General features: G+C 40.4%; 1 protein-coding gene across 3 annotated transcripts in view; it reads left to right on the top strand.

Annotated features, from left to right (window-relative positions):
- The first annotated feature begins 16,815 nt into the window (after positions 1–16,815).
- Positions 16,816–24,915, top strand: part of Plekhm3 (pleckstrin homology domain containing M3) — a 182,485-nt gene continuing 174,385 nt past the window's right edge. The window contains exon 1 of one of the 3 annotated variants that reach the window (XM_010616080.3): positions 16,816–17,128. The gene's annotated coding sequence lies outside the window, so the exon portion shown is untranslated. Of the gene's footprint in view, positions 17,129–17,198; positions 17,251–17,302; positions 17,370–24,915 lie in introns of those variants that run through there. The other 2 variants (XM_010616081.2, XM_033764580.1) reach the window with 2 other exon arrangements.

Raw genomic sequence — 24,915 nt, 5'->3', positions numbered from 1 at the left:
AGAATGAATATAGAACTGGCCAAGAGTCACCTCCTGTTGAAGCAGTACACGCATCTTTGTTCTTATGTGCTGCTCCCTGGTGTTCTTATCTTGGAAAAATAAAGCCAGGAAATGTGACAAGCCTACTTTCTTCGCATATAAATAATCCCTTTGTTTAAGTGTTCGAAGTTTCAGCCCATGTTTGGTTGGCTCTGTAGATTTGGTGGCAAGGTGGTACCTCAGGGGAGAACATGGCAGAGGGAAATGTCCTCTCATGCCCACCTCATGGCATCTTGGAAATGAAAAGAGTAATATTTTATATTTTAATATGTTTCCATTTGTGTTACTTTTCTTTTCTGTGACTAAGAAATGTTTACATAGTATATTACAATATTCAATCATCATGAATAAATAGCATAAGGTCTACAGACTTTTAAAACCAGAAGCAAGCCACTCCGAAGGTAAATATTGACACTATTTCACGCACCCATCTTTCGAGTTCTTGAACTTATCTGAAGCTAAAAGCACCAGTGGCCCCAGTAGCCATATTAACTACTTATCATTTACTTAGGTTATGGGCCTCACCAGCAAAGTAACTTCTGAAAGGAAGGATGATAGAATCCAAGGTCCTTCTTTGTGTAATTTTTTAATGTTAAAGCTACCTAACATGGGGTTCACGGTTTCACCTAATTTAACTCCTTCTCTTATAGTATTAGGCATAGTTTTATTCATTTTCCCTCAAAGAAGAACATAATAGGGAGGGGTGCAAATTTGCAAGATCAGTTATTATCTAGCATCTCCTAGATAATACCATGGTCTAAAGGATGCACTCAGGAGAGAGAATGTTAGAAGAAAAATGTCATGGATCCCAGCGATAGAGACTGAAAAAGTCTTTAAAGATTTCTAAACTTCTAAGGAGGAGACAATCTGAGAATGAAAGTCTCTGCCATTTCTATGGCTAGTATCTAGATGCCGTACCCCGCGTAAGGCCTCATACATTAATAAGTGAGGCTTTTAGGAGGTGGTTGGATCATAGGTGTGTGAATATAGATTACGATTATAGATTATTAACTGCATTAGTCCACCAACCAATAGGTTTATAGATGGATGAAATATAAAGAAGAAAGGGAAGGTGTTGCTGCCTCTTTCCTGCTCTGCCATGGACTGTTCCTCCTCTGCCATGCTGTCCTGCCTTGCAGCCAGCTGACTATGAACTAAAACCTCTACAAATTGTGACCTAAAATAAACCTTACCTCTTTTAATCAGTGGGTGTCGGTAATTTTGTCCCAGCAATGAGAAAATAACTGAGACAAGCATCAGGCTAAAGAAATTGTCAATTTTTGGAGACAATTTGAGGAATTAAAAGTCTTTTTAAAAGACTCTTGTTTCCAGGCACAGTGGTGCAAGCTTGTAGTTCCAGCCTTTGGTACACAGATGCAAGAAGATTGCTGCAAGTTTGAGGCCATATTGGGCTACATAGTAAGTTTAAGGCCAGCCTGAGCTACATAGTGAGTTCAAGGCCAGGCTGGGCTACATAGTGAGTTCAAGGCTAGTTTGAGCTACATGGTGAGTCTAAGGCCAACCTGAACTATGTAGCAAGACTCTGCCTCAAAAACAAAACAAAACAAAACACTTGTCAACATAAGCATAGGCAAAAACTTTCACAATAGAACCCCAATTGCACAAGAAACAACATCAAGAATCAACAAATGGGATTATGTCAGATTAAAATCTGCACAGCAAAGGCAACAACAGAGTAAAGAGACAATCCACAATATGGGTAAAAAAAAAATTTTTGTCAACTACTTCTCAGACCGAGGACTAACATTTAGAATATATAAAGATTTCACAAAATTAGACCCCTTCCAAATAAAAGACCCAATTAAAAACCAGGTAAATGAAATGAATAGAACTTCTCAGAAAAAGATTATGAGTGGCCAAAAATACATGAAAAATGTTCAACATCTTTGGCAATTCAAGAAATGCAAATGAAAACAACAGTGAGATTACTTCTTACCCCAGAAAGAATGGCCATCATCAAGAATCAAATAATAACAAATATTGACAAGGCTGCAGGAAAAAAGCAACCCTTCTACATTGCTAATAAAAATATAAACTAGTGTAATTGTTATGGAAATCAGGATGGAGATTTAAAAAAAAAAAGAAATTCCATTTGACATAGGTATTCCTCTTATTGGTATCTTCCCAAAAGCGTTAAAGATGTCATGTTACAGTGATACATGCATACTCATATTTACAGTAGCACAATCATAATAGTTAAATCTTGGAAGCAGACTATATGTTCATCAACAGATGAATGGATAAGGAAAATGTGGTGTTTATATATAACAGAGTACTACTCTGCTATAAATTAGAATAAGTTGGAGTCATTTGTAGGAAAATAGGTGCACCTTGAGACCATAATGTTAAGTAAGATAAATCCGATGCCCAAGCTTAAATATCATGTGGACTCTCCTCTATGAAAAAAAATCAAAGTACACATAAAGAGTACAATAAAAGATAATAGGAAATAGAGAAACAGATCTTTTGCAAATGGAAAAAGGGACCAAGATATAGAGAGATGGGAGGGTGACAAGGGGAAGGAAGTGTAACAAGTATTAAGATTACATTATGTATATGCACCAGCTCTTTACAATGGATATAATCATTATTTACTACAAACAATTTAGTCTTTTACTAAAAGAAAAAAAAAAGACATTTCTCAGGAAGTCTGGGCCAATGTCTTCCATTTTGCTTTTACATGGAACTTCATACTAGATAGATATAGATACAGATAAGGATATAGATATGGATACAGAGACAGAGATATAGATATATGCACACAAATAGATATAAAGTTATAGATCTGACACTAACATTACTAGCATGTAAAGAGTTGTAGTCCATGAACACATGGTCTTTGTTCTAGCTGGTTCTCCCAACACAACACACAGCACAGCTACCCTTATAACTCTGTTCTAAATCACTCCTACCTCTGGATTCCCAGACCTCTACATAGATCTGGGAAAATATGGATGTGAGTAGTCCCCAGTTACAGCAGCCACAGGAACTTCTAAGGGAACAAACTTTGGTCGATGAATGGGGAACAGCCATGGAGAAGTGGTGAACAGAATTCTGAATCACTGTCTACAGCAGCACAAATATGTATTAAGCATTCTGGTCACAGCATGGTCTTGGGCCCTGAGAACAGAATGGTACACAAAAGTGGGCATGATTATTGAGAAAGATTATTAACATGGTGTTTATGGTCTCATGGGAAGATAATGATTAATACACATAAAAAATTCTGATAAGTGTTAAAGTTTACTGTAAATGCTGTGAAAAGGAGTATATAGTGCTAGAAATGAATGCATGGGATAGAAATCAGCAACACAGAGAGGGCAGTAAGGAAAGACATTCCTGAAGATCTCACTATTGAGCTGAAGACAGGATGAGTAGGGGCTGCCAGTGTAAAGAGTTCTAGGCAGAAAGATGTGCAAAGACCCTATGACAGCAATGAGTGTGACACAATCATGACACTACAAAGGGCCCTAGTGGCTGGAGCAATTGGAGAAGCAGGGTACACCACGCTACCAGAGAGGAAGAAAGAATCCGACTGTGTGTAGGTCTCACAGATGATGTTAAGAATTCACATGGGCACTGGGAAGCTCAATCAGATTTCTGTTGTAGGAGAATGGATCAGTCATGCCCCTGGGAGACCACCATACGACTGCTGCAGAGAACAGGAGATGAAAGCTTGGTCCAACATTGGGCAGGGGAAATGAAGAAAAATGTCCACTTCTCAGCCCAAACTAATAATGTCCAAGGTTCCTCTAATGTGGCGCACACTTTCAGGAGAGCTGAAGGATTGCAGCTTTTGTCCTTAAACCGGCTGATTATAAAACAGCAGTGTGAACGGAGGTGGCCATACTAAATTTACATGTAAAGTTGTGATTAGTTCCTGGCTTCCTCTTGCTAAAGGGATAACAAAATAGGCAATTTCTCTAGCAAACTAAAGTTCTGGAAAACCAGTTAGGAGCAGTGAGCTGAAGAAATTCCTAAGGAGTGTTATTCTCTTTATTACCACTGAGTGCTGCTGTCTGCAATGACAAGTCTCCAAGAAACCAAAGGCCAGGGACCAGTAAGAGGAGCTAGAGGGAAACAACCTTAGAATAAAAGAAACAAGAAAAAAATGTTTCCTAATTTTGAAAATATGAGTCCTGGGCAGGAGGGGTGCACCCCAAGTTTCTGTGATGGTCATTGTGCAGCACGGTAACTTCTGGCTTTATGAGAGCATCTCTAAAGACGGTTCGCTTAACAAAGGGCCAAGAGGGCGCTTTTTTAGAACCATTAGCATCCCCCTCCCCCACAGCCCCATTAGCGGGCCTTATTAAACCAGCTCAGACAAAGAGCAAAGATGCCCTACTTAATGGAGAGTCTCCAATAATTACTTTGCTCAGCCGCTTCTTTTAGGGCCTGAATGGTCTTTAAATAATGTTTCTCTTGCTGTGGTCACAGACAATGACCTGGCAGTCTACTTTAAGCGGTGCCAATCCCATTAGCTAAAGAATAGCAAAGCTCTGTGCATATCTGCATGCCAAGGAGTGTGTGTGTGTGTGTGTGTGTGTGTGTGTGTGTGTGTGTGTGTGTGTCGAGGAGCCCAGCTGTGGCAGAGATTGGGTTTAAATGTTGTTTTCTTCCTCTTTTCCTCTCTTCTTTGCACCTGTCCCAGGAATCAAACTCACCACCACGTCTACTGGGTCATCCACCTTGCGTATCCTTCCTGAAGAAGGCAAGAGACTCCTCCAGGTGCTTGAGAAAGATAACCTCTCCTTCTTATATGCTGCATATTTCTCTGTAGCATGTGGTTTTAAGCATGCCCCATCCTCTAAATTGGTTTTTAGGAAAACAAGCAATATAAAGTCACCCCCAATAAATGTCTGCCACTCAGAAAAAAATGTTAAAAAGCCTCATATACATGAAAGAAAAAGGAGTAGGGGGCTAAAGTATTCTAGGAAAGGACCCTGAGATCTTGGAATGTCTTTCTTTCCAACCCTCTCTTCTGGTGCTTACAACTCTTTTTTATTGATGGTTGTACTTTAAGACAAGTTATATATCCTTGACAGAGACTATGGGAACAGGGCAAACTTAATTCATCCAGGAAGGACAAATTCTCTAATATGAAAGTAAATGTAGTCATGAGCTACTTTGCAATAAAAACGTATAGAATGAAAAGGGTTTCAGAATGGTCTGAACATTGTTTTGTTATCTTGTTTTTTTGAAACAGGGATTCTCTGTAAAGGTCAGGCTGTCCTTGAACTCACTACATAGTTCAGGCTGGACTCATTTGCATGGTAACCCTCCTGCCTCAGTCTCCCTAGTGCTGGGATTACAGAGGTGTGCCTCCATGCCTGGCATGACAGTTTTTGAACTGAGTGTGAAAATGGACTAACAGAAAGAAGCAGCTAACTGTAGTTATGCAAAGTCAGGGGAGTGGGGTATTCGCAGCTCAGAGAGTATCACAAAACCCCTCTCCCCCCAGCACACACACAGCACATGTCAACTCCCGGGATGGATGATATACCACAGCCAATGGGATGGGAGAGACATGTTCTGGTTCTGGGTTCTAGAAGACACTATGAGCAAAGACACTTGGGGAAACCAAGAGGATTCTCCATCTAGTTCTCACTCTCTTTAACTTCGATGTGCTGTTTAAGAACTCCACAGCTTATGCGTGGGATGAAATTTAATTGAAAAAAAAATTGTTTTTGGTACTGGGGATTGTACTCAGACCCTGTGCTTGTGAGGCAAGCAGTGGCACCACTGAGCTGAATCCCAGACCTGAAATTTTTGACGCTATTTATTTTCAAAGCATGATAATTACTTGAGAGATGTTGATTTTTAAATTAGTTATTTGTTTGTTTGCTTGTTTATTTATTTAGAGACAGGATCTCATTATGTAGTTCAGGCTGGCCTGGAACTCACTTATGTACCTCAGGCTAGCTGCGAACTCACAGTGATCCTCCTGCCTCAGCCTCCCAAGTCCTGATTATGTGCATGTAACAGCATGCCCGGCATAAGATGTTGGCTTCTTGTACATGTGCTGTGTGACTGAAGGAAACAATTTACATTTGTACAATAATTAAATAAAATGTATGATAAGGGATCATCCGGCAGGAAATGAATTCAGTGCTTTGATTTTTGGGTTCTTATGTGTACACGCCTCTAAGTCTGATGAAATAGACTGAATAATGAAAAAGCTTACTTGAGCCTTTAGCAGTAGAGGAGGATTTTTAGACCATATCAAAAAGGAAAAAAGAGACCAGGCTCTTAAGGCATGGATTTTAAGTTTTAAAAACAAAACCCCAAACTCAAAAACTTTATGAAATTCTGGAACTGTGATAGTCTTTGACATTACAAATATAAATTGCTCATTAGAACTTATAATGGAGCTGGGTATGGTGGTGCATACCTATAATCCCAGTATGTGGGAGGCTGAGGCAGGAGGATTATAACAAGTTTGAGCCAAGCCTGGGCTACGCGGTAAGATCCAACCTCAAAAACAAACAAATAAAAAACACTATGGGTCATCAGTTTTTGTTGTTACAAAAAATAAGTATACAATAAGTATAATTTATGATACCAGACCTTTCAGTTAGGATCATGATTCAAAAGTCTTGATTCTCAACCCAATGTTTTTTTTTGAAATAGTGAGATCTCTCATTTGATAGAATTACCTTGTAATTCAGTCCCAGATGTACTGAAGATGCACTATAGGACTGATCCTCAGTAGAAATTCTGAGTACTGCCCTTAGACCTGGGCAACTTGGACACTGTCCCGGATTCCACACGTTATGGGGCACCATCCAGGACCTTTTCTAGCTGCACCTCTCCTGGCTAAGCAGGGAGGCGGCTGTGCTCCCCTACCCCCAGACTGGGTATCTAGGGGCTCAGAATTCCTGTTCCATGTGTCGCATAAGTCTTTCCCCCAGGGTTTGTCTTCTAGGGGCTGTCAGTGTGTCCTTGCTGGGGTTTGAACTTATCCCTTTCAAATTTATGCTTTGGAAACTTAATGCCCAAATTCATATGTCAATGGTATTTGGAGGTCACTGGGATTTAGATGAGGTCATGCATGTGAGGTCCCCAGGGTGGCTTAGTGGCTTTACAAGAAAAAGGAAAAGAGACTCTTGCTCTGTTTTGCCTTGCAGTGCTTCCCACCATGCTATAATGAGGCTAGAGGGCCTTACCAGATACCATTGTCATGCTCTTGAATGTCCCAACCTCCAGAATCATGAGCTAAGTAAATCTCTATTCTCTATAAATTACCTTATCTTGGATATTTTGATTTAGCAAAATAAAATGAACCAACATTCCCCACAGGCATGAGGAGAAGCTACAGCTGTAGGTGAGTCTGGGAGATGGCAACTAAGTTGCTTACACACACACACACACACACACACACACACACACACACACACACACACACGTGTGAGTCCTTGCTGTGCAGGTCAAGGCCTGAACTGGGAAACTAAGACTCCCAGGTGTTTTCTTGCCTTGATCCTTGTAAATATCAGGGGTGTGCCTGCCAGCAAGGGCCAATTCTCATGAAGTGAGCTTTTTTTTTTTGAAACTTTTCTGAAAATTTAGGTCAGAGCATATGTCAAAGTTTTATTACACTCTTCTGCTGAGATTCACTCTTGGTAGGACATTTTATAGAATGAGAAGAATTCATCACTTCTGGTTAAAAGCCATGATAAGTTGTTCTTATTTTTTTCACCATTCACATTTTGTTGCATTACTAACAGGAGCAAACATTATCAAGCATTGTTATAAACTCAATATTGATTCATTCCTACAACACTTGAAATTAGATAATATTATTGCTATTATTCTATTACTATTATTATTACCTCATGGGGAAACTGAGGCAGGGAGAAGTGATTTGCATAAGCCCCAAGACCTAAGTAAGTGCTAGAGCCAATATTCATTCTCCTCACTTTTCTACCTTAATCAACTTTTTTTTTTTTTTTTTTTTTTTTTGTATCTGGGGTAGAACTCAGGACGTTGGGCTTATGAGGCAGGCAGTGGAATCACTGAGCTAAATCCCCTGCCCACTTTATTTTTAAGGCAAACTCAAGTTCTTGCTCTTTTAGATATCTATATGGACAGCTCTGTCTGATTTCCTGAAATTCTGGAGGTTGTTTTGTTTCATTTTGTTTTGGTCTTTTTGAGACAGGGTCTTGCTATGAAGTTCAACTTTGAACTCACTAAGTAGCCCAGGCTGGCCTTAAACTCGCAGTGCTCCCTCTGTCTCAGCCTCCCAAATGCTGGGATTGCAGGTATGCACCACCATGACCACTCTAGGGTCTTTTTTTTTTTTTCCTTCATCACCTCCTGGTTGTTTACTGTTTGAGACTGCTGGAATCTTTCTATATGTTTATACACTAGTAGCTCTGCCACCTAAAAATGGAAGATGTCTAGACTCTTGACTGGAGGTTGAGTGGGCAGGTGACCACTGGCTTCTCAGGACAAGTATGGAGGGCTCTGTGATGTGCTTCCTAGACTCCCCAGCAAAAAGGACTCATTGTCCCACTTCTTTGCCCAGGGCCATGTCACCTCCCACAAAGACCCACATCCAAGGACTGAAAGACATGGAAGTAAAAAGTCCTAGCCATCTCAGGCAGTGGGGCGTGTAGCCAGCTTCTTTTGACTTTCACGACCTGACTGAACATCTCCAACTGTTTTGTGATGCTACCTCCAGAGCCTGAAATTAGACACAGAGATGAGGATATTTATACCATGGCAATTGGCAGACACTAGCAAATCAGGGCTTTTACTTCTCAGAGAGTCAGTTTATCAGCACACCACTGTTCGAGGATCACCTCAGGATTACTGTGAAGCCTCTGAAGAGCCACTGTCTCAGAGGTCTGTGTGGGGTTAGCTGACACTATTGTTGAGCTTCACAGATATTCTGTATTGCTCCCTCTGCCTAAATTGACTTCCCTTCCCTTCTTGCACTCCCTCTGTGCTAAACTCTCTTTCAAATTGTGCTTTCTGAGGAACCCAACTTGAAAGAGCAACACAGTGCTACTAAAGCTTATCTAAACTTTGCTGATTATTCAGGTATTTCACACAAAATGCTGAACTTTACCCAAAATGAAGTTGAGAACGTATCATACAAAGTGGTTCTGTTCCACCTCAAGACTGAGACAGCTTTTTTTTATTATAGGTTTTTAAATTTCTGGATGATTCTTTCAACAAGAATCTTAATCTCTTAATGAAGTCCCTGGTCCATAGTAACCACCTCTGTGAACCCATGATCTCCTACCTAGGGACTAATCAATTTTTGCTGAACATGTTTGTTAAAATGGTCCCTAGATAGGAGATCATGGGTTGCAAGAAGGGAGGGAAAGTTAAACTGAGCATTGTTTTTAGCTAAAGAATGTTTCTGTAGAGCATATCGCTTATTATCTCTTTCTAGAATGTCCTTCAGCATATTTTAGAATGCTAAATTTGGCTAGAATGCTAAATTAAATGCTAGATTTGGTGGTCATAAATTTCTTCAGGTGTTTTTTGTCTTGGAAGTATCTTATATCTCCATCAAAAGATAGTTTTGTGGGGTACATCAATATGAGTTTTTTTCTTTTAAGGCCTGAAATACTTCACTCCAAGCTCTCCTTGACTTGAGGATTAGTATCAAGAAGTCTGCTGTAATTCTGATGGGCTTTCCTTTATAGGTAATTTGCTCCTTTTCTCTAAAACCTTTTAATATTCTATCCTTGTGTTGAATTTCTGGAATCTTAACTATTATATTCCTTGGTGAAGGTTTTTTAAAAAATTTTTTTTATCATGGCCAATTGGAGTTCTAATATGCTTCACTTATCTGTATGTCAAATTCTTTTTCCATGCTTGGGAAGTTTTTTGCCCTTACTTCTGGAAAGAGGTTCTTTATGTCATTTGTGCTACCTCCTACTTTTTTCATTGACTCCAATCAATCTTACATTATTCTTTGCATCATCTAGCAGCTGTTGAATTGATTTCTTGTGGTCCCTTGCTATTTTTAAGAAATCTTTCTTTTCATGATTGCTAACCACAATCCTGTCTTCCATATCTGATATTCTGTCCTCACATTGACTCAATTCTGCTGTGTACACTTTCAGTGGAAACTTGAATCTTCTGGATATCTGTTTAAATGTTTCATGTTCCACTTCTTTCCCATGTTGGGCATCATTTTCCTAAGCTCCTCTATTTTTTATCTGTCTGTGCTCTAGAGTCACTAAGCATGTCTTTCATTATTGTCAATATCTCTGCAGTTATCTGAGAAATTATTTCTGATTTAATTTTTTGTAAAGCCTCATTTATTTGCTTTGTTACTTAAGGTGTTACTACTTCAGAGAGTCCAAGTAGGTAGATTTTGGATTGTTCCATCTCATTGTCCCCTAGGTTTGCCTTTGGTGAGCTGGAAGTCTGGGGTTGCATCTTGTTTAACTGTCTTCTCATTTTCTTTTAGTTTAATTTCTAGGTTGATACTTGTAAGTAGCTTATGATGAGTAGCTTTATTAATTTTAAAATTTATTTATTTTGGTACTGGGGATTGAACTCAAGACATTGCACTTAGCAAGGCAGGCATGGTGCCTCTGGGCTAAATCCCCAGCTTGAGTAGCTTTATTGCTAGTATTTAGAACCCTTAGGAAATGATTGCTTCTCAGAGATGTCTTCCAGCTGTAGCTTGCTTTTGGGTTTTGAATCTGTTGCAATATCCTACCTCTTCAATTTACTGAGGATGAGAATTTTCTGCTTTCTTGGTCTAGCCTCTGGTTCTTTGGCACTGATTAGCCACTGCAGTCCACTGCATCCACTGTTTTATTCCACTGGTACATTTCTCTCTGGAGGTCCCTAGGGTCATTAGTAGTCACCATGCATCTGCAAGTTTGAACTACCCCTCCAACACTGTGAGTCCAGGCTCAAGGAGAAAGTGTCACTTGCCACTTCTTTCTTCTTTGTTGATGTTTCTTTCTTTGCTCTCCCCATGGTCTTTAGTTCTTGCTTCAGATCCTTCTTGAGTGTCAGGGACCCATTTCCTTCTTTCTTCTCTTCCTCATATTGCTATATTCTAGTGTCTGGAAACAAAATCTCAGAGAGGCTTTTTCTCTGCTACTCACCACTTTGCCTTCTTCCCAGAAGTTGAGCCTATCATTCATTCTTCTTTTTTTTCAGTACAGGGGATCAAACTCTGTTCCTTGCACTTGCGAGGCAGGTGCTGAAACCACTGAGCTAAATCCCCAGCCCCTATCATTCATTCTTGATGTTCTGGTAGGTGATAGTGTGTGTGGGATCACTGTGTAATTTTGTTGAAAGCTTTTCACTAATTTTTTTGTTGACCTATGCCTTAGTTACTTTTCTCTTGTTGTTGAGAAAAAAATATACAACACCCAGAAGTTAAAGGAGAAAAGGTTCATTTAGCTCACAGTTTGTAGAGGTTTCAGTGATAGCCCCCACAACTTCTCTCTGGGGCCAGCTCTACTCCCTCCTTGCAGTTTTCCTCAGATGACCCATGTTCCTGGCTTCTCCAAACTTCTGGGGTCTCCACTGCGCCTTTGGTTTCACACTCATAGCTTTGTACAGTGCCCTCTCAGGGGCACACTGCCTGGTCTCCAAGGGTTTCTTCTGAATTCTGGGTAGAATCCTTCCTGATGCCACAACTCTAGCATTCTGCATGCACCCCAAACCACCACCATGTGGATGATGCCAAGATCTGCCATATACTGGAGCAGTAGCCAGGCTTCCTTCTCTATTGGCTGTGGATTAAGTGCCTATGAATCAAATCCCAAGAAACAACTTCCCTAGGCTGCCGCCATACTGGAACATGATGCTCTTGGGCTTTCTTCTCAAAGCAAAGTCTTTTACCTTTGCAAATCTGAGGCTAAAGAAGCTGGAGTTGTGTTGGTTTTTGTGATGTTCTCAGACAACCTTTTCTATTCTGTTCCTTCTCAGCAAACAAGATCTCTGCTCTACCTTTAATGCCCACCACTTTACTGGAGTTTCCTTTCTGGCCAAACTCAAAATGTTTTAAATCATTCTGCTGGCCTATTTGCTCTTGATTCTTAACATAAATCTAGCTAAAAGCCACCAATAGTAGCTATGCCACCACCTCAATATTTGACTACCTTGAAATTTCTTGCCAGATTAATTTGCTGACCTTACTCTCAATCTCAGGCAAAATCTCTGGACATGAACAAACTGCAGACAAACTTTCTGCCAAGGCATAACACACATCAACACACATTGTCTGAAGTCTAATAGCCAGTGCAGTCCTTCTTCCCAGCAGAAACCTCTGAGTCTGATCTTTCCCAGCAGCCTTTCTATCAGCATTTTGGTCTTCTGAGCTCTGACCAGAATTCACTATCAAGTACAGCCTGAGGCATTCCAACTCTACTTTATCAGGCAGCATCTCCAAACCTTTCCTAACTCTTCCCCTTACAACAAGCCAGTTCCAAAGCCTCTTGAGCCACTCTTGCTACGAAATTCTGTCTTAGTTACTTTTCTCTCATTGCCGAGACAAAAATACCCACTATCCACAAGTTAAGGGAGGAAAGGTTGATTTAGCTCACAGTTTGTAGAGGTTTCAGTCCATAATTGTCTGGTTCTAAGGCAGGGTGTCCTTGCAGAGGCAAAACAATTCATGGTGGGCAGAAGGTAGCAAAGCAACAGGGGACAACCACAGTTCTCTCTATCCCTTATATCTTATCCAGGCTACCGAGGATGGGTAGCATTCACACCCTTAATTCTAGTGCCCTTGGGCCTAGCACTGTGCCATGAATCAATTCCAGCATCACATACTCTAGATACAGCCACCTCTAAAAAAGTCCCATCTGCATGAGGCTTTGAGAGGATATCTAGACACAAGCCATAACAACTTATTTGTAGGAATGATAGTCACATATGGCCTAGCGATCAACTAATTAGAAGGAATCCTGGCAGTGGTGCCATAGTAGGGTCTTAGAGCCAAAGAGATTAAGATATTAATCCTTTGGATGTTGATCTCAGGATGTATGAGTTTCTTCAGAAAGAAACTTAGGGCACCTAGAAAGTTTAGGAAATGAAACTAGTTATCAACCTGTAGGGAAATGTTTTAATATTTTAACATTGTGGGGCTGGAGATTTAGCTCAGCAGTTCGGTGGCCTGCCTTGCAAGCACAAGGACCCGAGTTCGATCCCCAGTACCCCCCCGCAAAAATTTTTTTTTAACAATATGCATGGCCTTGTGGTTGCCTTTTAGTTAAATAGCAGGATCATTTATACTTTCAATGAGCGACTCTGTGATTGTAATATCTTACATCTCAAATGGTTTTAATTTACCTATAGAGGCAAACTAATTATGTTATATTGCTCTTAATGAATGCCTTAATCATTTTTATGTGGGTATACTTTGGAAGATGGGTGGGGTATATTTAGTTTGCAAACCTAAGCTATAAATGACACCATAATGTTTCTGATTATGTTTCAAATACTTTTAATAAGACTTTTATTTTATTTTCTGGAAGATGGCGTTGCTTTATTGAATTCTAGTTTAAGCATTATTTTAGTAAATAAAAGCTAAAAGAAAAAAGTCTAATGAAGGAATGTAATGATGACATTTCTTCACATGCCATTTGGTATTTCATTTAATAAACATTTATTGAGATCATTTAATAGTTACTATGACAAATGTTGTGAAAAATGAGTATGATAATGTCCCCATCTTTCAAGAGACAGAAGGTAGTATAATTAGAGAAACACTTTATCAGTTATACTGAAATTAATTAAATAGGGGGGGCCTAAACAGGATCATAGGAAATGAGGAGTAACGAGGAGTTTAAAAAATGTATATCTGAACTATAGAATAGGAAAAAAGGAGTGTGTTAGAACAAATTCAGGAAAGGCAATCAAGACACTTTAGTTGTAAATAACAAAAACCAAACACCAATACAACTATGAAAAAACTGGGAGTTAACTTGCGCCATAATAGTGAGAATGTTAGCTCTTAACACTCTTTTCCTTACCTTCCCAGTTCCCTCACACAGAATCTCCATTCATCCTTTAGTGTTTCTCTCACCCCACTCCATTTGATTTCTTCCCTCCTTCTGCAGACAAGCACTCCCTGTGTAGTAGGAAAGATGACCATTGGGGGCCTCCAGTTCATATCCCTGCAGCCCTGTGACTCCATAGACAAGATACTTTATTTCCATATCATCAAATAGGAAAATTCCAGGGAAAGAGTTGATCACCTAGGTCATATGTCCACCCTTGGATCACCCACTGTGATGGAGACCAGGGTGCCTTAAGCAGTGGGGTGAGATTACCATTGATGATGTGTTTCCCTGTCACTTAAAGGTAAGGATAGTTTTCTGAAAGAATTAAGAGTGCTGAGTAAAGAACAAAGGAATATCCATAAAGGATGCCAGTAAAGTAGGGAGCTTCAAATGTTAGCCTATGGAGTCAGAAATAATTTTGGCAATAAAGGTCATTTAAAGGTCACTTAAGGGCTGGGGCTTTAGCTCAGTGGTTCTGCTGCATGCCCTGCAAGCACAAGGACCCGAGTTCAACCCCTGGAACCAAATAAATAAATAAAGGTCACTTAAAATTTGGAGTAAAGCTGTGGCAAAAGATAGGTGGCTCTAATGTAAACTATGGACTTTAGGTGACAATGATACACTCATGTAGGTGCGTGGATTGTAACACTTGTACCAATACTGTGCAGGTTGCTGGTTGTGGGACGAGTTATGCATATATGGTGGCAAAGGTTATATGAGAACTCTGTACTTTTTTCTCAACTTTGAGGTGAACCTAAAACTGTTCTAAAAATAGTCTATTTTTTAAAAAAAGATGGTGTAATTGGTATCGTCAGACAGCCTTCTGAATAGACATTAATTTATCTACTTTAAATTATTTATTTACATTTTATTTTTAAAATAAATTTTATTTTATGTTCAAAGTAGTTACTTAGACAAGTTATTTTAAATTTAGAGAAGCAAAATATTCCCAGCTGCTAGTCATGGTGACATGTGCTTTTCGTTCCAGCACTGCAGAAGGCTGAGAAAGGAGAATCACAAGTTTGAGCTTAGCCTGGGAACTTAGCAACTTAGCAAGAAGCAGTTTTCAAAATAAATAAAATTGTTCTGGGGTTGTAGCTGTGGAAAGGTCCTGGGTTAAGTTCCCAGAACTTAAAAAATAAATAAGTAAATATCCAGTGGACAAATAGTTCTGCTAGTCAGCAGCTGCCCAGCTGAGAATATTCTTGGCCCTGAATCTAATCATTCTTTTTCTGACTGAGAATCTATTGAGAGTAAGTAAATTCAGTCACCTTGCAAACACGGCTTTTTTAGATGCATTTTATTTGCAGACCTTGTGCATAATGTACAGTGGAAAATCAAGGACAACACATGGATCCTGACCTCAGACTTTATCAGAGGGTGGCAGTCCACAGATCACCTATATTGGAAATACTTTGCAGAACTTGTTTGAAATCATCACAGAATCCAGGACCACATTGTAGGTAGACCTTTGGAATGAAAGTGTATAGGTACATGATTCAGGAACTTTGACACTCACAATGTGGCATCCCCTGAGAGTTCATTAAAGGCGAGAGATTCTATCTCAGACTTATGGATTCAGAATCTGCATTTTAACAGGATCCCCACACATTACACCACCCCAGAAGATTCTATTACATGCTAAATTTTGAGAACCACTCATCCAACCAGAAGACTGATGAGAGTAGAGAGGAACGCAGGCAGTGCGGTGTGTTCGCGGAGGAACAGGTGAGTTCCTTTAGAAGCAGGCTCACCAGTTAGAGGTTTCCAGGAAAGGTGTGATGTTATCTGCCTGCTTCTTAAACAGCACAGTTAGCCAAAATACAGCGATGGGGTAAGGATGAGAGATCTCATCAGAAGGAACCACATGTACAAAGTCTTGAGGCAAGAGAGAACACTACAAGGTTTGGGTAACAACAAAAAATTGTACTGCAAATTATAGTTCTTTTTTAAGTTTATTTTGAACATCAACCAAAACTCAGTAGTTAAAGGTTTTGCTTAATAATCTTTGAGTGGGGCTTGCAATCAGATCATGCAGTTTCCATGATGTTGCTTTCTCTGACTCCTCTGACACTTTCTTTGCTCATCGTTCATTCATTCATTCAAAGGCACACACAGTGGGCGCTGTGATAGGTTCCCATCACCTGATGGTGAGTGAAATCAAAATGTTCTTGCCTGAAGAAATGTATAGATGAGACTGTGGTGGAGAAGCTAATACAGCTGATAAGTGAACGTGTACTTACAAACTGAGATGGCTAAGAATGCTGTGATGGGGGACAAAACGAGGAGTTGCAAAGTGGCCACAGTCACTGGGGATGTAAAGTGAGGGTATCAGTGCAGAGCACCCTCCCTGTACCCAAACTGGCTGCCACATATCACTTTCTGTTTTGCTGGGAATCTGCAACCTTCCCTCAAAGCCACCCTCTTCCACTCTGTTGGATGCAACAGGAAAGCTTAGTTAACATTGTAACTGCAAACTTACAATGAGGAGCACTCTCTGGGTCCCACTTTAGGAGTGACCATGTCACTGAGTAATTCTTTTTTTTTTCCTCATTGAATTTATTGATACATTTTAGGTATACAGTACAGTTACATTCATTATTGGGATCTTGTACCTTTACATGACAGGTCTTGGTTCTCATTTTTTCCCCTTTCACTGAGTAATTCTCATAGACAAGAGCGCTAAAAACTGAGCTGGTACTGGTATATTCCAAGGTACGATTTGCAATTACAAACACCCATTTGGAGTCGTGGGGAGCAGCAGGGAGGAGACCTTGCACCACACGCCATTGTTTCACAAGGTACGTGCTACAAACTGTGCCCAAGAAAACAAAGCCAGTGGCTCAGGCCCGACCTGGCCTCCCCTTCTCTGGCTGGAAAGCAGCTTTCTCACGGCCGGGAACCTTGTGTGCCCGGGTTTGGATGCCCGGTTGCGCGCAGGGAAGCTTTTAAGCGTGGGACCGCGAGACGCCGCTTGTAAACAGAGCCGGGCGGGTGGTCCGCGGGGGCCGGTCGCGCTGTGGCTGCGAGGCGGGCTGGCGGTCGGCCTCGGGGTCTCCAAAGAGCCCAAAGACCTGGTAGGTGAGGGGGACGGGCCACCAGGTGGGCACCTGACGGCTTCCGGGAAGTCTGGCCGGCTGGGAGGGGGAGGGGACAGGGATGAGTGACAGCGTGGTGAATGTTCCAGTGGCTTCCTGAGGTATCGGTGATTGTACTGTTCTTACACGCAGTTTTGTATGGAGACTGCATTGCCTTGCATAGGGTAATGAGTGAGAGTGAGATTACGAGATGCGTCGTTGGCTTGTTTCTGTGAATCAGGTAAATCTAGAGTAGAAGGTACGGTGGCTGCAAAGGGTGGTCGTCTAGGCGCCGTTGTTGTCCCATCCCCAGGGTCACAGGAGCGGACCTCAGCGGAGCGCTGGGAAACCGCGGTGGTCCCGTCTCCTCTGCGGGTTTTAAATGTACGGCAGGTGACATCACATGCCTGGTGACAGGCATGGGTTGGTCTTGTGTGAAAGGTTTACTGAACTGAAACACCAAGATAAGGACACCTCAGACCCACCCCTTCAATAAGATAAATCACTACTAAGAAAGGCAGTCGAGTGACAAATTAAGACTGGCCAGTGTGTGTAGCTTGCAAAGCAAAACAAATTTGAATTTACCAGGTAAAACTGAGGTTGAGTCATGCTGTTATAAACTTACTTGAAAGGCTTTTCACCTGCAAACCTTATTAGAAGGAGTTAGAAACATTTGAGTTTTATTTTTATTGTTCTAAATTTCAGTAATCATAGTGAATTGTGGGTTTTATTTTATTATAAAATATCATATAAGTTATAATCCGTGCACCCATAAAATACTAGTTTTTGTTTCATTTATTTGAAAGAAATTCCTTAACAAAAGATGGCTACAGTTTCTGAAGGATGAATAAACATATGTCATCTTGATCACATAGCCTTTTAGGTAGGAGACAAATACTAGGTTAATTGCATGAGAGAAGTCTTTCAAAGTCATGCACTGAGAAATAATATTAATGCCTGATGAGTTTGTCTTTACAATGAATTTTTTCATGATGTCATGTTTTGTAGCAAGAACTACAAAGCCAGACTTCCAAGTCTAAATTCCTGCTTGGTCATTTAGGCAGTTCATTTATCTTTGCTATGTTTCTCTATCTGTACAATCAGAACAATAACCATACTGACCTTAGGGTTTTTATGAGGATTAAATATTTCTAAAGTTAATATTTCAAAGTGTTTAGAACAGTGCCTAGTATATTATAATGACTATAAGGTATTTTTAAATAAATACATCAAATAAAAATATACCAGTGTTGAAAGGTAAAATGGTGATTACTGAGGAAGGAGGAACGAAGAGTTGTTTAATGGGTATAGAGTTTCAGTTTTGTTTCATTTTGTTTTGTTTGTGGTACCAGGGCTTGAACTCAGGACCTCGTGCTTGTGAAGCAGACACAGCACCACTGAGCTAAATCCCTGGCTCCTAGTTTCAGTTTTGCAGGTGAAGACAATTCTGGGGATTTGTTGCACTACAATTGAAAGTACTTACTGAATGGTACAGTTAAAAATGATTAAGACGGGAAACTTCGTTATGTGTAATTTACCCCAGTTAAAAATTTAAAACAATGTTAGCAAAGTTATGTACTCAGAATCTTTATACACAGCATTTTGTCTACAGTTGATTTTGCCATTGGGAAAATACAGCTTCTAGCAGTCATACATTTATTCATTCACACTATTGAAATTTATCATAAATAATGAGAAATGATACTTAAAGACTGTGGCGGTCACAAATCTAAAAATTCCCCTCCACTAGGATTGTTTGCCCTAATCCCAAGAACCTGTGAATAAATTAAGACAGCACTTGCTGGATTGTTATACCATAGTTCAGTTGAATATGAAATGGGACATTATCTAGGGGTGTCTAATTGAGCCTTTCCCATGAAAGGAAATCAGATTTGAAGGTTGAAAAGATTTAGCAGATTAGCTGTTTTAAAGATGGAAGGGTATGGCTGAGAAGGAACTCACACAGCCTTTGGAATTTGAGGAATTACAGAGCATTGCTCCCAGCGGACAACCAGCATAGAAATGGCAGTCTCAGCCAGAAGCCATGGGAACTGGATTCTGTCCACAACCCAGATGAGCTTCGAACAAGATTATTCACCAAAGTTTCTAGATAAGAGCCCAGCCAGACCATGATTTTAGCCTCATGAGAGAGACCTGAGCAGAGAACCTAGCCAAGCCCACCCAGATTTCTGGCCTTAACGACTGCAAGGTGATAAATTGGTGTTATTTGAAGCTACTTAGATTATGCAGATTTATTATGCAGCCATAGAAAACTAATTCAAACCTCTGCAGCAGAAAAGTGGGCCAGAAATTATGAACAAATGATCTGGAATAGTGTGCATCCTGACTGTCTTGTAGGTCCCTATGTTAAAGGCTTGGTCCTCAAGGTAGAATTGGGAGATGGTGAAACCTTTTAAGAGGTAGGAGATCGAGGTAGGAGATCTTATGTCACTAGAGTGTTCCCTGTAAAGGGTTGGGAAACTCAAGATCCTTCCTTGTTCTCTTTTTGCTCCCTGACTGGTGATGTAAGTGGTTTTGCTCCACTGTGCACTCAGCTGTGATGTGCAACCTTGCCAAAGTCCTAAGTAGGAGCTAATTGAGCACAAATCTCCAAAACTGTGATCAAAAATAAAACTTTTCTCTTTATAACTTTTCTCTTCTCCAGCATTTCATGATAGTGAAAGAAAGCTGACGAACTATGCATAGAAAAGAAAATTAAATGGTGAATAGAATATAAAAGTGCACTTTTTCCATTACTCAAAGAAATGACTATTGAAACAATAGCAAGGTACCATTTTTTCAGCTCTCATATTCTAAAAGTTCTAGTTCTTACTAGGCATGGTGGAGCACATTTGTAACCTCTGCTCTTGGGGGGCTGAGGCAAGAGAACTGCTATAATTTTGAGGCCAGCCTGGACTACATAGGCCAACCTGAACTCACTCGCCCAACAATAAATAAATGTTCTGATTCTCTGTATGTTAGGGACCTGATGCTGCCATCGCAGGCTGCATTTTCCTGGTGCTTCTTGGTTCTTAAAGACCTCATGCTCCTATCTTTAGTTTCCCTCCCCCAAGGTCACGGGTCTGGAGAGGTTAAACCTGTTACTGCAGTACCAAACCCATAAAGGGCAGCCTGGTCTGTGATAGGTTAAAGGTAGCCCACTCCTCATAAATAAGCAATAGCCCAGCCCCAAAACAATAAAAGGACCTTCCTTTCTTTGTTCTTCGCTCTTCTCTCTCTCTCTCTTCCCTCTCTCCTGTCTCCCTGACCTGCCTTCCCTAGTAAAATCTCCTGTCGGACCTCTCAGTGTGTGGCCTAGTTGTTGAGCTTTGCTATGCCTCTACACTGTATCAGTTAGTGTGCAGTGGAGCAGGTAATTGTAAATGTTATGAGAAGCACATAATTGTTATAACCTTTCTGAAAATTATAGTACATTGGTTAGATGCATAAAAAGTATCAATAATGTTTCTATCCCTATGACCATGGATCTATCCAAAAGAATTTATAAGTAGTATTTTACTTTATTTTTAATTTTTTTTGGTACCAGGGATTGAACTTGGGACCTTGTGCTTACGAAGCAGGCAGTGGAGCCACTGAGCTAAATCCCCGGCCCTATGAGTAGTATTTTAGACGATAGTGTCCAAAGGTGTTTAGTATAACCTTATTTAGAAAAGTATTGTCAATAACCAAAATGCCCAGTAACAGGGAAACAGTTAAATTATGGTACCAGTGAAAGATAGGGTGTCATGTAGACATTAAAAGGATGCTTGGGCTGGGGATTTAGCTAAGTAGTTCCAGCACCTGCCTGGCAAGCACAATGTTCCAAGTTTGATTCCTGGTACAAAAAAAAAAGACATAGAATTTTGGGCCTGGGATTTGGCTCAGTAGTACTGCTGCCTGCCTTGCAAGCACAAGGGCCTGAGTTCAATACTCAGTACCACAAAAAAAAGGGGGTGGCATGCTCATAAAGAATCATGACAGAGTAGAAATGTAATAAGAGTTATCAATCACTAAGTGGAGGAAAATACAGTAGAGAACTGTATATACAGGATGCCCTCAAATAAATTTAGAAAGGGCTAAAGAGCCAAAATGGGGCAGTGCTTTTTCCCATTGAAGGGTGAATATTGTTAATTTCACCTATTATTTTTCCTGTAGTTTCAAAATGCTAAACAATATATTTCTAGTAATTTATTTTCACAAATATTAAAAGACATCTATAAGGGCTGGGGATCTAGCTCAGTGGTTCCACCACCTGCCTTGCAAGCACGGAGACCCGAGTTCAATCCCCAGTACCCCCCCAAAAAAAAAGTTGGGTTGTGTCTCACGGTGAGGGAATCATTCATTGAGAGGTTTATGGTAGAAAGACTCCTGAATGTCATACAGAAGAAGTAACAGAAAGAAAGCACATGGTGGTCATTTTCTCATCGATTAGGAGATTTAGCCTGGGTCATAGACCCAGATTACTTATGGAAGTGAAAAGTAAAGAACTGTGAAGAACATATAATCATTGTCAAAGAGAGAAAGAGAGAGAGAGAGAGAGAGACAGACAGACAGACGGACAGATGGACAGATGCGGACTTGCTTGTTAGAGGACTAGGAAAACCAAACCAGACTGAGTTCACTAATATCTTGGTTAAAAGCATCCAAAGGCTGATATTTATTGAGTATTTACCAGAGACCTAACATACCCAAATTCCAGTTTCATCTTGTATATACCCTTCTGAAGTTAAGTCATGTACATATTTAAGAAGCAAGCAGCTAGATGGCTGCTACTATAATTACTACGTTCAGAAGACCTGATTTTAATAGGGACCTGGAAAGGGTTAGAGGGTTAGGTCATTTGGGCAGAATTTTTGGGATTCCCCATCTCTACATAGTTTCCAGCAACTCTAGCTGCTACTGCTCCTACTTTTATCTTCCCATTGGCTCTCTTTTCCTGTCTTCACTTTGCCCTGGGTTCCTGTAGCCCTAGCACAGAAAGTGTCTGTTGCCCCAGCAGCTGCTGGCTAAATGCTGACTTGCTTCATGGGAAATGTTATCATATGAAAGAAAAGGTATTGCATTCTTTATTTTTTGTTTTTTTTCTTAGAGTAGCGTTGATATTTAGTTCATAAAGAGCTGCACTGTTTTCTAGCTTCTGATGCAAGGTAAATAAGAGAACTAAGAAATTGGCTTTGATAAAAATTACCACTAGCAGTAAAGTCCACACACTATTTGCTCTTATTTAATTGGCTACTGTGCGACATATCAAACATAAAACTCCATGTAATTTACCTTCCTGCTGACAGTAAGCAGGTGAAACTTTATTTGGACCCTGAGTGTAATTAAGCTTGATGGTAGCATGAGATAGGAGTAAAAACCAGTCAAAATATAGAGGCGATTGAGATATCAGGCATGCTGTTTTTATTCACATTTTGTTTGTTTTTTAGATGCTTATTGTTAATTTGAGTTGTGTGTTTCAAATTGGGTTCCCAGTTACAGTTATATATCCCATTTATGAGTATGGTAAAGATTTACTCAGTTATCTTGATTATTGTTACCAATTTGTAATGTACTACAAACTAAGCTCCCCAGTTCTGCCCTATTCGGTTTACTTGAGGACATCTTTCTATTTGAGAGATTTATTCAGTCCACTCTCTTGTCTGGAGATGTAATTATAAATGTTGATTTTCAGTCACAAAACAGGGACCATGTTAAAGGTTACAGATCATCAGAAATATAGCCAGTACTGTTTATACTTGAGGAAATTAGCAAATTGATCTCCTCCCACATGTTCTAGATCCAGTTTTACTAGCACTTTAACCTTTCCAGAGAAATTTGCCTTCTGCCTTCAGGGATCCATTCATTTATTCATTCAGTTCAACAATGAGCACTTGTTTTAGGTCTTGACAGTGTATTTGGTGCCAGGAATACTGTACAGCCTTGATCAATGCAGGCGCCATCCTTGCCTTGGTGACCTTACAGTCTATTGGGGGAGACAGATAAGTTAATAAGTCCTTTTAAAACAGCAGAGACGCATAATAATGGAGGAAATCAGGGGTTATAGGAAAGTATTAGCACACCATTCAGATGGAATTGACAGGTCTAAAGAAGTGAATTCTCAGGAATACCTGAAGCTGAGTAAGAATTAGCCAATTTGAGGAGTTGGGAGAGGCAGTGGATGAGGGTGATGGTGGTTAAAAAAAAAAAAAATCCAGGCAAAGGAAACAAAATGGTGAACTAAACTTGTGCAAAGTTCTAGTTTCTGTAAATTTTTATGGGTGGTTATAGTGGGTTACAGTAGGAGTGAGATAGAGAGAGAGGTTCAGGAGGTTACCCTGGAAGGAATAAGGGCAGGAGGTAACATTACGGCTTGCATGGTTCATCCAGAAGGCAACAGTTTTAAGTTTAGAAAGCCTGCTTTGGTTGCAGTGTGGCAAATGAGTCAGAGGAGGATCAAATGGAAAGAAAGACTGTATGGTGGTGAGTGAATTAAAGAAGTAGAGATGGAGAGAAATGGACAGACTTGGCAGATCTGAAGGAGAATTCATGTGACTTGTTGGTTGGAGTGATTGCGACGGAGGGAGCTGGAAAGGTCAAGGTTAGTGTTTTTCCTTGCAGGGCAGATGATGCTGCCCTTGGGACATGTTTGAGAGCAAGATGAGTGCACTTTAGAAGTTAGGGGATATAGAAAGAGCAGTTACCTCTGTGGGTATAGTGTCAGGAGAGTTGTCTGTTCCTCATCTGCTTCTGTAAGATCTTAAGACATTGGAATGGAGGCAGAAGAAGAACTAGATGAGAAGATTATAGGACAAACAGGAATACTCACATTGATGACTGAGCACAGGGAAGGGGCTGAGGGAATTCCAGAGGGGACCATGTCAGGGGATTCATGATAGCCGCACAGAGCTGGTGTTCAGTCACATTGCTAAGTGCTCAGTCATATGCAGTGAAGCCCCTGGATTTAGCAGCACAGAAAATGTTGGTAACTTTTGCCTGTGCAGTTTTAGCTGGGGCAGAATCAGGCTACCTCTGGGGAGAGAATGAATGGGTGGTGAGAAATGGAGTCCAGAAGTGTGAAGAACAAGCTTGTTGCAGAAACTTGGAAGAGAGTGGGTGGGGACTCTTATTTTACATATCAAGGAAGTTGAAGAGTGAAAGAGGGTTTCATCTGTGTATTTATCTTTGAGAAAACTTTTCCATTTAAAGTACGCAACACTTGTGCCACTTTGAATGGATCCCTCCATTCTAAGATCACCAGAGAAGCTAATGCAGTTACTTGCTGCCTTGAACAATGTAGGAGGGACCTTTGAATAGTTTAAAACCTGAACCCAGATCTTTCTAAGCTAGTCACAGTCTCTACTTTCTCCATCAGTTTGTTGGTTTAAAATGGGAAGACAAGCCAGGCGTGGTGGTGCATGCCTATAATCCCAGCACAAGGGAGGCTGAGACAGGAGGATCACTGTGAGTTCAAGACCATCCTGGGCTACATAGTTCCTGGTCAGTCTCAACTACATAGTGTGACCCTGTCTCAAAAAACAAAAAAAGGAAGTCAAACTGGGTGTGGTGGCATAAACCTATTATCTTAGCACTCAGGAGGCTGAGGCAGGAGGATTACACAAGTTTCAAGCCAGCTACATATTCAAGGCAGCCTGAACTATATAGGGAGACCCTGTCTGAAAAAAAAAAAAAAAAAAGGGGTGTGGTGGCATAAACCTATTATCTTAGCACTCAGGAGGCTGAGGCAGGAGGATTACACAAGTTTCAAGCCAGCTACATATTCAAGGCAGCCTGAACTATAAACTATA

Source organism: Fukomys damarensis, unplaced genomic scaffold (assembly GCF_012274545.1).
Source record: "Fukomys damarensis isolate Sample0158 unplaced genomic scaffold, DMR_v1.0_HiC HiC_scaffold_16, whole genome shotgun sequence".
Classification (NCBI taxonomy): Eukaryota; Metazoa; Chordata; class Mammalia; order Rodentia; family Bathyergidae; genus Fukomys; species Fukomys damarensis.
The sequence above is the reverse complement of the archived record's forward strand: the minus strand, read 5'-3'. Positions and strand labels throughout refer to the sequence as shown.